We start from the raw sequence: 10,147 nt of genomic DNA, 5'->3' as shown, positions 1-10,147 counted from the left end.
CTCTGCTTGAGAGCCTCTTTTCTGAAGACTTTATTGCTAGCAACCAGTTAACTTGGGTTGATCTTCTCCCTCACCCCACCCCCATCCCTGGTTGCTGTGAGAATGTGAGGAAAGCCTGGCAGATATTTGCCTGAGAGTTGTTATTTTGGGGGGGGGGGTGTTTCTTTTTCATCAGCTTCAAATGGGTGACCCATCACAGCACATTGTTTTGCTGGTTTAGAATTTGCTTTTGTGTTCAGTTCCTAATTATTGCTGTAGCTTAAGGTCACAGAGGAGAACACTGTCTGGGCCAAGCTTCCTTTTATACAGAGTGGTGAGGAAATTCTCTGTGGCAGCTTTACCAGGAAGGAAACTTTTCAGCATTCCGAAAGTGCTAAGACAGCGCTGCTGAGGGAGCCCCTGGGATGGAAACTTTCTTCTCACACCGAAAGTGCAAAGAGAGTTACTTTAGGAAGAGAGGAAGCAACCCTGCAGGGCGAGGTATTTTGTACAATGAACTGAGTGCTTGAAAATTTGACAAGCAACTTTTTAGGCACCTTCTTGTGAGACAACCAAAACCTCGTACACACCAGCAGAGAAAGCTTTTTTGTGGCAAGACATCTTTCTAAGCTTAAGAATATGCTGTAATCAAAATCAGCAGTAGCTGGCAGGGGTAGGGGAAAGTGGGGCACGTTGATCCTTTCCATTTTAAAACCGTACTTTAGCTTTTATACAAAGTTTGTGGCAACACTACAACAACAACAGTGATACTACATACTGTCATTGTGTTTGGGTTTGGGTTTTCAAAGAAGTTTAAACAAAAATCCAGATTTGTTAAATTAGGTAAGCTTTAGTAAAAAAAAATTATATGTATTGTCAACCATGTAGCTCTAAAAGTTGTAAAGGTAGCTGAAATATCTTTTCATTTATGTGATCATAGTTAATATAGCTGTAGTATGTTCTAAAATATTTGTCATGGCTGCCAGCCTGTTTTGCTTAAAATAGATTTATGTCTTAAATGGTGATGCAGGGCACATTGATCCAATTGGAAATGGGGTACATTGAGCATGGATCAATGTACCCCATGGAAAATATGGAAAGGCTGTGTCAAAAATTATGAAAGAAAAGTTGAATGCAAAGCAGCTGTTTGAAAGTGACTCGACTGATTTTGAAACATTTTCTAAAGATGAACTAGAGGAAGAGGAAAATATAGAATTCAACAAGACTGATGTGAAAGAGGGAAACTTTGTTATCGTGAAGATTTTAGGAAAAACCACAATTTCCCATTATGTTGCTGAAGTTACCGTAACTGAGGAATATGGGGACTTCATTGTAAAATTTCTAAAACATGTTCTGTCCAAAGTGAAGGAGCAGCCCAAGTTCACTCCCTCTTCTGAACCAGAAGCTTTGATTCCTTTTGAGGATATTGTAAAATTGTTGCCTAAACCACTCTGCTTCAGAGGAACTGCTTGTGCTTCTAAGATGGTAACATTTCCATGTTTACTTAATGAGTACAAGTTGAAGTGATGCTGACTCTTAAAAACTTTGAGATATTTTTGAAACTCTTTTGGAAGTTTATACTGTGTAGTAAAAATGCCTTCTTTGCTCTTAAATGGGAATGGCTCAATGTGCCCCAAATGAAGGATCAATGTGCCCCACTACTGGGGCACATTGATCCATTATTTTGGAAAAAATTAAATGTGGTTTTTTTTGTCATTTTATTCCATCAAATGTGAAACATTAACCCTTTGATTTTGTTTAGAATAGTACCTAATAAATGTTAAATTCAAAAGTTTTCTTTTATGTGCATTATTTTGAGGTGTGTAGAGCTTAAAGTGGAAAATGGCTCAACGTGCCCCACTTTCCCCTACTTACCTGACCGGCCACCAGTGTTACTGGGAGGGTGAGGGGTGAGGTGGTGGCAGGTTTGTGCCGCGCAAATGCACTGGCAGAGCCAAAATGGCACCTCTGCAGTCACCCACCGCTGCCTCACACACCCTCCTCTTCCTCGCAGTAAGCCACAGTGACGCTGGTGATGGAAGGCCAGATAGGCGCCACCACCCTGGTCAGCATTACTCAGCTCAGCAACCAGCCTGTGGTGTCATAAAACATAAGAATAGCACTGCTGGATTAGGCCAAAGGCCCATCTAGTCCAGCATCCTGTTCTCACAACGGCTAAACAAATGCTTGCAGGAAACTCACAAGCAGGATTCAAGCACAAGAGCACTCCTCTCTCCTCCTATGGTTCCCAGCTACTGTTTTTCAGAAGCATTACTGCCTCTGACTGCGGAGGCAGAGGATCACCACCATGGCCAGTAGCAGTCGTTGATAGCCTTCTCCCCCATGAATCTGTCCAATTCTCCTTTAAAGCCATTCAAGCTGGCGACCATCACTGCCTCCTGTCGGAGAAAGCTCCATAGTTTTACTTTACTGCATGAAGACTCTTCCAACACTTAGCTTCATCGGCCCTGGAAGGCCTTAATAAAGCTGTCAAGCATATTGCCATTAACATTCCTGCAGCCTGTCAGTCAGCTTAACCCAGGCTTGTCAGAAGGGTTTCTCCCAAGAAAACTCTTTCTTTCCCCTGGCTAATAGGTACAGCGGTGGAGCTTTGGGTCTCAAATTTCAGTGGTGCACTGTGCAATGCCAAAATTTGCCCCCCCTCACCTCTCATGCTCTGTTCTAAATCACAGTTGTGGTGTCCCCTGTGGCATCCCCGAGGCTCTGCACCCAGCACACCCAGCACTCGCCTAATTCTGCCTCTGATGAGGAAAATGTGTTGGATTTGAACATCTGGTAATTTTTACCTGCAGCTTTTTCAGACAGTTCCAGTAAGTGACAAAAGGAACAAATGTACACTGCCTTCTTCCCAAGCCATTGTTGAGTGCCATGCTTTACCTGCAGGGCTGTCGTGCTGAATCATTGTCATCGCTGTCATTGCCATGGTAACTGACACTCATGTCCCGCCTCAGGAAGATGGCCTTTCATGTTTGTGCAGGAACTGGCAAGACCCGAAGCAGAACGCAAAGGAGGACAGTTTACCTCAGGCGCCATTGCACACATTGGGCTTCTTTCTAGGCGCTCCTGTTGCAGGTGTTTCTATACCTTTGCAGGGTGGAGATGGATGGAGAATTGCCTGTTCATTTTTATCCCAGAGAAAGCCATTAACAATAGCACTAGTCTTCTCAGCAGCATTCAAGCCGAGCTGAATATGACATTAACGAGCACTATTGTATTTAAGATGCATAATTATGTTTTAAAATGCAAAAAAGCCCACTTCATTTGAAGCTGCTATTTGCATGGGGAGAAAATTCCCATTGGTGCCTGCTGAGATAATTACCAGTCCTTCACCCTCAGCATCTGCTTTCTGCATTTAAAAATAATAATACAAAAATGAATTTCACAATTCTTCTAGTTGGGCCATTAGGCTCTGTCCTGGGGCAGAATTTCTGTTGGGACAGCACATCGTTAATCAAAAATGCCACAAATACCACTGGGGGTGGAAAGCAATGGAAATAAACTTGCCTACTCCCAAGGAGTCTTATGCTGCAATCCTATCTCAATTTACAATTGAGCAAACCCCATGGAACTAAATGGGTCTTACTCCTGGGCAAACATGTAGACAAGCTCTTCTTTAACCTTGAATAAGTGTGAGCTAAGGGATTGGCCTGTTGTCTTTGTCCATGGAGTTTTATTGGCAGGGATACTAGAGTGACTTGCAAGTTCCTGCTCCAGGTGGATCGCGTTTAGTCAAAACTCTCCACTATGACCTGTCCGTCTTGGGTGGCCCTGCATGGCATAGCTCATAGCTTCTGTGAGTTATTCAAGTCCCTTCACCATGACAAGGCAGTGATGCATGAAGGAGCACAACATCAAAAAAACTAAGATCATGGCCACTGGTCCCATCACCTCCTGGCAAATAGAAGGGGAAGAAATGGAGGCAATGAGAGATTTTACCCACTTGGGTTCCATGATCACCGCAGACGGTGACAGCAGTCACAAAATTAAAAGACGCCTGCTTCTTGGGAGAAAAGCAATGACAAACCTAGACAGCATCTTAAAAAGCAGAGACATCACCTTGCCGACAAGATCCGAATAGTTAAAGCTATGGTTTTCCCAGTGGTGATGTATAGAAGTGAGAGCTGGACCATAAGGAAGGTAGATTACCAAAGAATTAGTGCTTTTGAATTATGGTGCTGGAGGAGACTCTTGAGAGTCCCTTGGACTGCAAGAAGATCAAACCTATCCATTCTTAAGGAAATCAGCCCCAAGTGCTCACTGGAAGGACAGATCTTGAAGCTGAGGCTCCAATACTTTGGCCACCTCATGAGAAGAGAAGACTCCCTGGAAAAGACCCTGATGTTGGCAAAGATTGAGGGCACTAGGAGAAGGGGATGACAGAGGACGAGATGGTTGGACAGTCTTCTCGAAGCTACCAACATGAGTTTGACCAAACTGTGGGAGGCAGTGGAAAACAGGAGTGCCTGGCGTGCTCTGGTCCACGGGGTCATGAAGAGTCGGACACGACTAAACGATTAAACAACAACAACAAAGGGATTGGCTTCTCTGGATAGAATCCAAGATGAACTTGCAACTAATTAGAAACACCAAATTTCCCCCTTGGTATGCACTGTTGAGAACAGAGCATTTTGGAGCTAGTTATCTGTCCAAACTCTCACAAGCTTCCTCAAGAAATGCCTTTATTGAGCTGTGTTTCCATGTGATGCCCACTGCAGTCTTGGATGGCCACTTCAACAGGGTCCAGATTGCAGGTTGTGGTCAACTTCAAGTGGAAGACATCCATCATTATCTGTTAGCCTGCCCCTTATATAGAGACCCAAGAGATCACTTTCTGAAACATTTGTTCACAAATGCAAGTAGGTTCAGCCCGACAGAAACAGTCCAGTTTCTTTTGAGTGGCAATAATAGAGAGTGGTGCTCTGTGCAATGGCTGCAAAAACAAAACAAAAACCAGGAAAAAAGGATAAAATTGCTATAAATTGTTGTGCTAATTCAGAGGTTTAATTTGAAATCAAGCTAGGTTTGAGTTTGTTGGTTTCTCTGGTATCTGTCTTACATCATGGATGTTGGCTCATGTGTGATCTGTATTGCTTTATTGATACTCTTGCTGCATGGCTAGAACAATAAACTTATATTGTATTGATTACATGGCATTTTTTTCAGATCTTTGGTCTCAGTTTAAGACCCAAATAGTTAAGGACTGCATGTGTTGCTGTACACACCTTTGTTATATTTTATGGACTGGCAGCATATACCGTAAAAACTTTTAGAAAGAAAATCTATCCATCTGGTTGTCTCTCTGCAGACCATTACTACTGACACCTTCTTCCACTTTGAACAGATCCATGCAGAGACATGTACTGTTTGGCAGGCAGGCACATTGCTGGGTGCTGTGACCTTTTCAGATTGCTATTGCTGGTCCAGTTCTCGGGTAAAACCAAGTGACTTTGAACACCGAAGAAATAGGTTTTATGCTTTCATAGTCAGCATCTTCTTTCTGCACCAACTAGACATACTTAGTGGGGAGGTGACATTTTGCCTTGGTTTCAGTTCTATGACTCTATGATTCTTTCAGGAAAGTCCACATAGATGGAGCATCATGTTGTATCTACGCCAAAGGATGAATATGGGAAATATATGTTTCATGAACACCTGGTAAAATGCAGGGTAGGTGACTGATCCCTAAGACCCACTATAATCAGTGAGACTGAATTATACAATACTTCCATTGGCTAGGCTTGCCAAGCTTTCTCAGTTTCAAATATCTGGGCTGGAATCATATGAAGGGACACACAGTCAGGAGAAAGGCCTTTTGGATTACTTAAGAACACAAGAAAAGCCTTGCTGGATCAAGCCAAGACCCCATCTAATCCTTCACAGTGGCCAATCAGATGCCCATGGAAAGCAGATCCCGAGTTCAACTGTGTTGCTGTTTGTGCCACTGGTGAAGAATCAAGCTGATACAGTATTCTGGTTTTAAAAGTACCTTATCTTGTGAGAAATGCTGCAACAAAGTAGGAAGTAGAAGCAATCATCTAGGCATGTGGTTACAAGGACACGGTGTGCACAGTGTGTGTTGTGAAAGGTGATTGATCAAAAGGATGGATGACTCATTCTATTCACTACATCATCTGGAGCTGTGATTGGGACCAGAATTTATGGATAATTTTTATCTCTGAAGGGGCTCTGCAGTCAGCACTCTCTTCGTATCAGTTTAACAACACTTCTGCAAAAGCTGGACCCAGGTCTATAGTTAGTTAACATACTGCTGCTGCTACTACTACTACTACTACTACTACTACCAATAATAATAATAATAATAGTAACAGCACTGAGAAGAAAATAATTTATTCATTTTCTCAACATGACATTAATTCAGTCACTGACCAGTTATGAGAGAAGCTTGAAATAACAAACCATTTGAAACACTTCAAAGTACCTACTGTAATCCCAAAAGAAGGAATGAAAATGTCAGCTGGGATTTTCACAGCTTGGGTGCCCAGAGTTTGACATTAAAGGCAAAAATGGCATGTAGATATCTAGCAATCATTGATTTTCAGCTGAATGGATATGTTTTTGTTAGGGATGGATGACCTTGTCAATTTTTGTTTCTCTCAGTTTCTCATATGTCCAATCTTAAATTCAGTTGGCCACATTTCTCCCATCAGTTTGCAAATTATTTTTAACAGCCCTCATGAAAATTCATATAGTTTGCATTTCTCCTGACATACACAGTTTCATGTATGATTTTCTCTGATAGAATGCATTTTGCATTATTAATGCGTACATTTTCACACACACTTTCCCCCATGTACATATTTTGTACACTGTTTTGGAAAACAGCATCATAGTTCGAAGAAGTATGGTTTTCAAAGGAACACTGTGTTTCGGTTTATGTATTATTTCAGGAAGTGTGAATTAGGTAGGGTGAGATTCTCTTCCATCTAAGTTTTAGTTCTGTGCTTGCTCTTGGATGGTTTATTTCCCCATTTCCAGTATTAAAAATGATAAAAAAGAAATAATAAACAGTTTTTAAAGTTGATGGAACTAGCACAATACCTAAAGTATTTAAACTAGTAAATGGCTACTCGTGGCATGTGTCTTTCGCATTGATTTTAGTGTGGAAATCAACAAAACACTTGTAATATTGTTGGGGTTCTTTTTGTAATAATTGAATGAAATTTGCCGGCACATTAACCCCTTCTTTGGGGATGTAAGCTGTGAAATTTGAGACAAATTGATGTTTTAGTTGTGTGAGAGGATTTTTTTTTTATCCCCTGGAAGGAATATCAACAAACACAAACCATTTTTTGGGAGAGGGACAATTGTCATGTAAGGGGAACTTTCAGAACCATGTGATAATAGACCAAGGTGTTGTTGTTGTTGTTGTTGTTGTTGTTGTTTAAGAAAAACAAAATCCCACTCAGCGCATGCAAACCACCATGGATGCCTAACTTTGGACTCATTTAATGTGTGCTGCATATCAGTGGTGGTTTATGCGGTGTGGCAAATTGGCTCCACTGGGGCATCTGTGCAGCCCTGGTTTGCTGCCACCCTGGCACAGCTCGTCCAGGTAAGTTGTATCCAGGGGCGTAGGAAGATAGGGGCGGTGGAAGGGGCGCGCCCCGAGTGACGCGACCCCAGGGGCGCCATCGCCGCTGCCCGCCTCGCCCCAAAACGCGCACCACGTCACTGGGGGCAGTGCACCTGCTCTCCGCCCCCGGTGGCGGAGCATGAAGCTCCGCCACTGGTTGTATCAATGGGGATGATAGGAGGGTGACTCCATGGCTCTGCCACAGTTCCTGCTGATGCAGCTGAGGGTATATTTTGTTCAAGGCTCCTAAATCACTTCAAGGCTTACACAATTATTTTCAAAAACTAGATTTCCCCCCACTCACTGGATGCATTTGAAAATGCATCCAATGCATGGGTGGGTGGCCGACTTCTGAATTTTATACGTGTTAACTCCAAAATAAATCTTGCCAAGTTCAATGGGACTTATTCCCTAGTAAGTGTGTTTAGAACAGCAACCTCATTTCTGAAGGCAGTTCTGCCGGTCTGATATGCCTTCATCCTCTGTGAAGTAAAAAAAAAAAAAAACTCAGCTGACAGGGTTTTTTTAAAAAAAATTAAAACTTGAGACTATGAATATAATTTGAAGCAATAGCTTCTTGTCAAAAACAAGAAATACAATACCATTCTGTAACATCTTAAGCAGCCTAGAGAAATACACTTGAAGCTGAAATATAGTCACATATGGGGGGCAGGGAGGAAATCACAGAAAATACAGATATTCTAGAAATGTGAAATCGTGAATATTATGTTCAATGTTATTTAGAAATAGATTTAGAAATAGATTCCCAACACTGATGAATCTAATTAATTAAAAAAGTTCAGTCAAAGGAACACAAAGGGGAAAGGGGGAGGGAATCCTTAAAAGGACAAAATAGCCTTTTGAAACACAAGCAGAATCAACCATATGATATCAATAAGCGCAACGATGCATGGCTACCTCAAATAGCTCAGTCGGTAAAGCATGATATGTTTTATCTCAGGGTGATGGATTCGAGCCCCACATTGGACAAAAGATTCCTGCATTGCAGGCGGTTGGACTAGGTCAGTGTTTCCCAACCTTTTGGGTCTCCGGCGTGTTTCCGACTACAGTTCCCATCATCCCTGACCACTGGTCTCGCTAGCTAGGGATGATGGGAGTTGTAGTCCAAAAACAGCTGGAGACCCAAGGTTGGGAAACACTGGACGAGATGACTCTTGTTGTTCCTTCCAACTCTACAATTCTATATGACATTCCATGTGAGATTTTTAAACAGTGTCTTGGAAATTTGACTCATGCGGGCTCCCTGCCTGATCTGGAATCCTGATTTTCCAGAGTTCTATATCGGGAGGGGGGCGGGGAAACCTACCCAATCTCATCTGCAGAAGTCCAGCCCTCAATAGAGGAAGAGTTATGGGATAAAGTGGGTGATATGACAGAAGGAGAAGGGACAAGGAGGAATTGCATGGGGAGAAGGTGGGAAATGCCTGACTAGGGCCATACAAGGCCCATCATTAGTTTCAGACTATGGGAGGGATCCGAGGAACTTGTTCCCCTTAGTACAAAGATTTACGCTCGTGCAATGGAACCTTTCCCACTCTCCTTTCCCTGCCCTCCCCAAATCTGTTTGGGGAACCCCCAACACATATTTATGTGGCACATGGGGGAAGGAGGGGGGATTTTGTTGCACAAGAGTAAATATTTGCGCTAAGCGAACAAGGGACTTAGTGCTACTTTGGATACAAGTCTCTCACATCATCCTTTGACAACAGACTCCACAGATTGTGAGCAACTGCATCTTTGTTCTCTGGTGGGCTATAATGGTCAGAAACAAATTACTATCACCTGTAGTTTGAACTCCCAAGCTTTCTTGCAGAGACTAAAGGCTGCAGAAGAATTTGTGCTACGGTAGGGATGTCTCCTTGGGGTTCCTTAGAAGATTTGTGCATTCTCCGTGTTGTGCAAAGTTGTTTTCTTCGTGGTTCCAGTCTGGCCCTTCCCGCTTCCTCAGTTCAAAATCAGGACCAGGAGATGATTTTACAGAAGCTGTGGTTGTGGTGTCCACCTTTCTCACATTTGGCTTCGGTTCATTCCTGTCTTCTGGACCAGCTCCAAAACCATCTGAAGGAGCCTGTTGCAGATCAGGAAACAATGGGCAGAGAGAAGTCCCTCTGAGGAACTTGTGCTGCATTGCAGACAGGGATCCATGTTATTTGGGCAACAAGGAGCTACATCACACATTCTTTGCTATGCTTCATGTGCATACAGTGAGATGGAATGGTACAGCACTGGAAGCAACAGGACAGAATGGGATGGAGTGGACCTATATCTAAGTATCATTGAAGCCAAACCTGGATAGAATTGGCTGCTCAGCCCAACTGTATTAATTCCTCAGGTTTTATCACCTAATAGTGTTACTCTAAGTGCAGGAGACCACAGATGGTCCACAAGTTTTATCCAGGTGGTCCACAGCATGCCTGTAAATAAGCAATTAAAAATCATGCAGCATCTTTGTTCTCTGACATTCTCACAGCCTTTCTGTTTGGCTTTTATTATACCTAGACTCAACGTTATAAAGTTTTGTTCCTCATAATC

The sequence above is a fragment of the Zootoca vivipara genome, chromosome 5 (genome assembly GCF_963506605.1).
Source record: "Zootoca vivipara chromosome 5, rZooViv1.1, whole genome shotgun sequence".
NCBI classification, from domain to species: Eukaryota; Metazoa; Chordata; class Lepidosauria; order Squamata; family Lacertidae; genus Zootoca; species Zootoca vivipara.
This window is presented reverse-complemented; position numbering follows the sequence as displayed.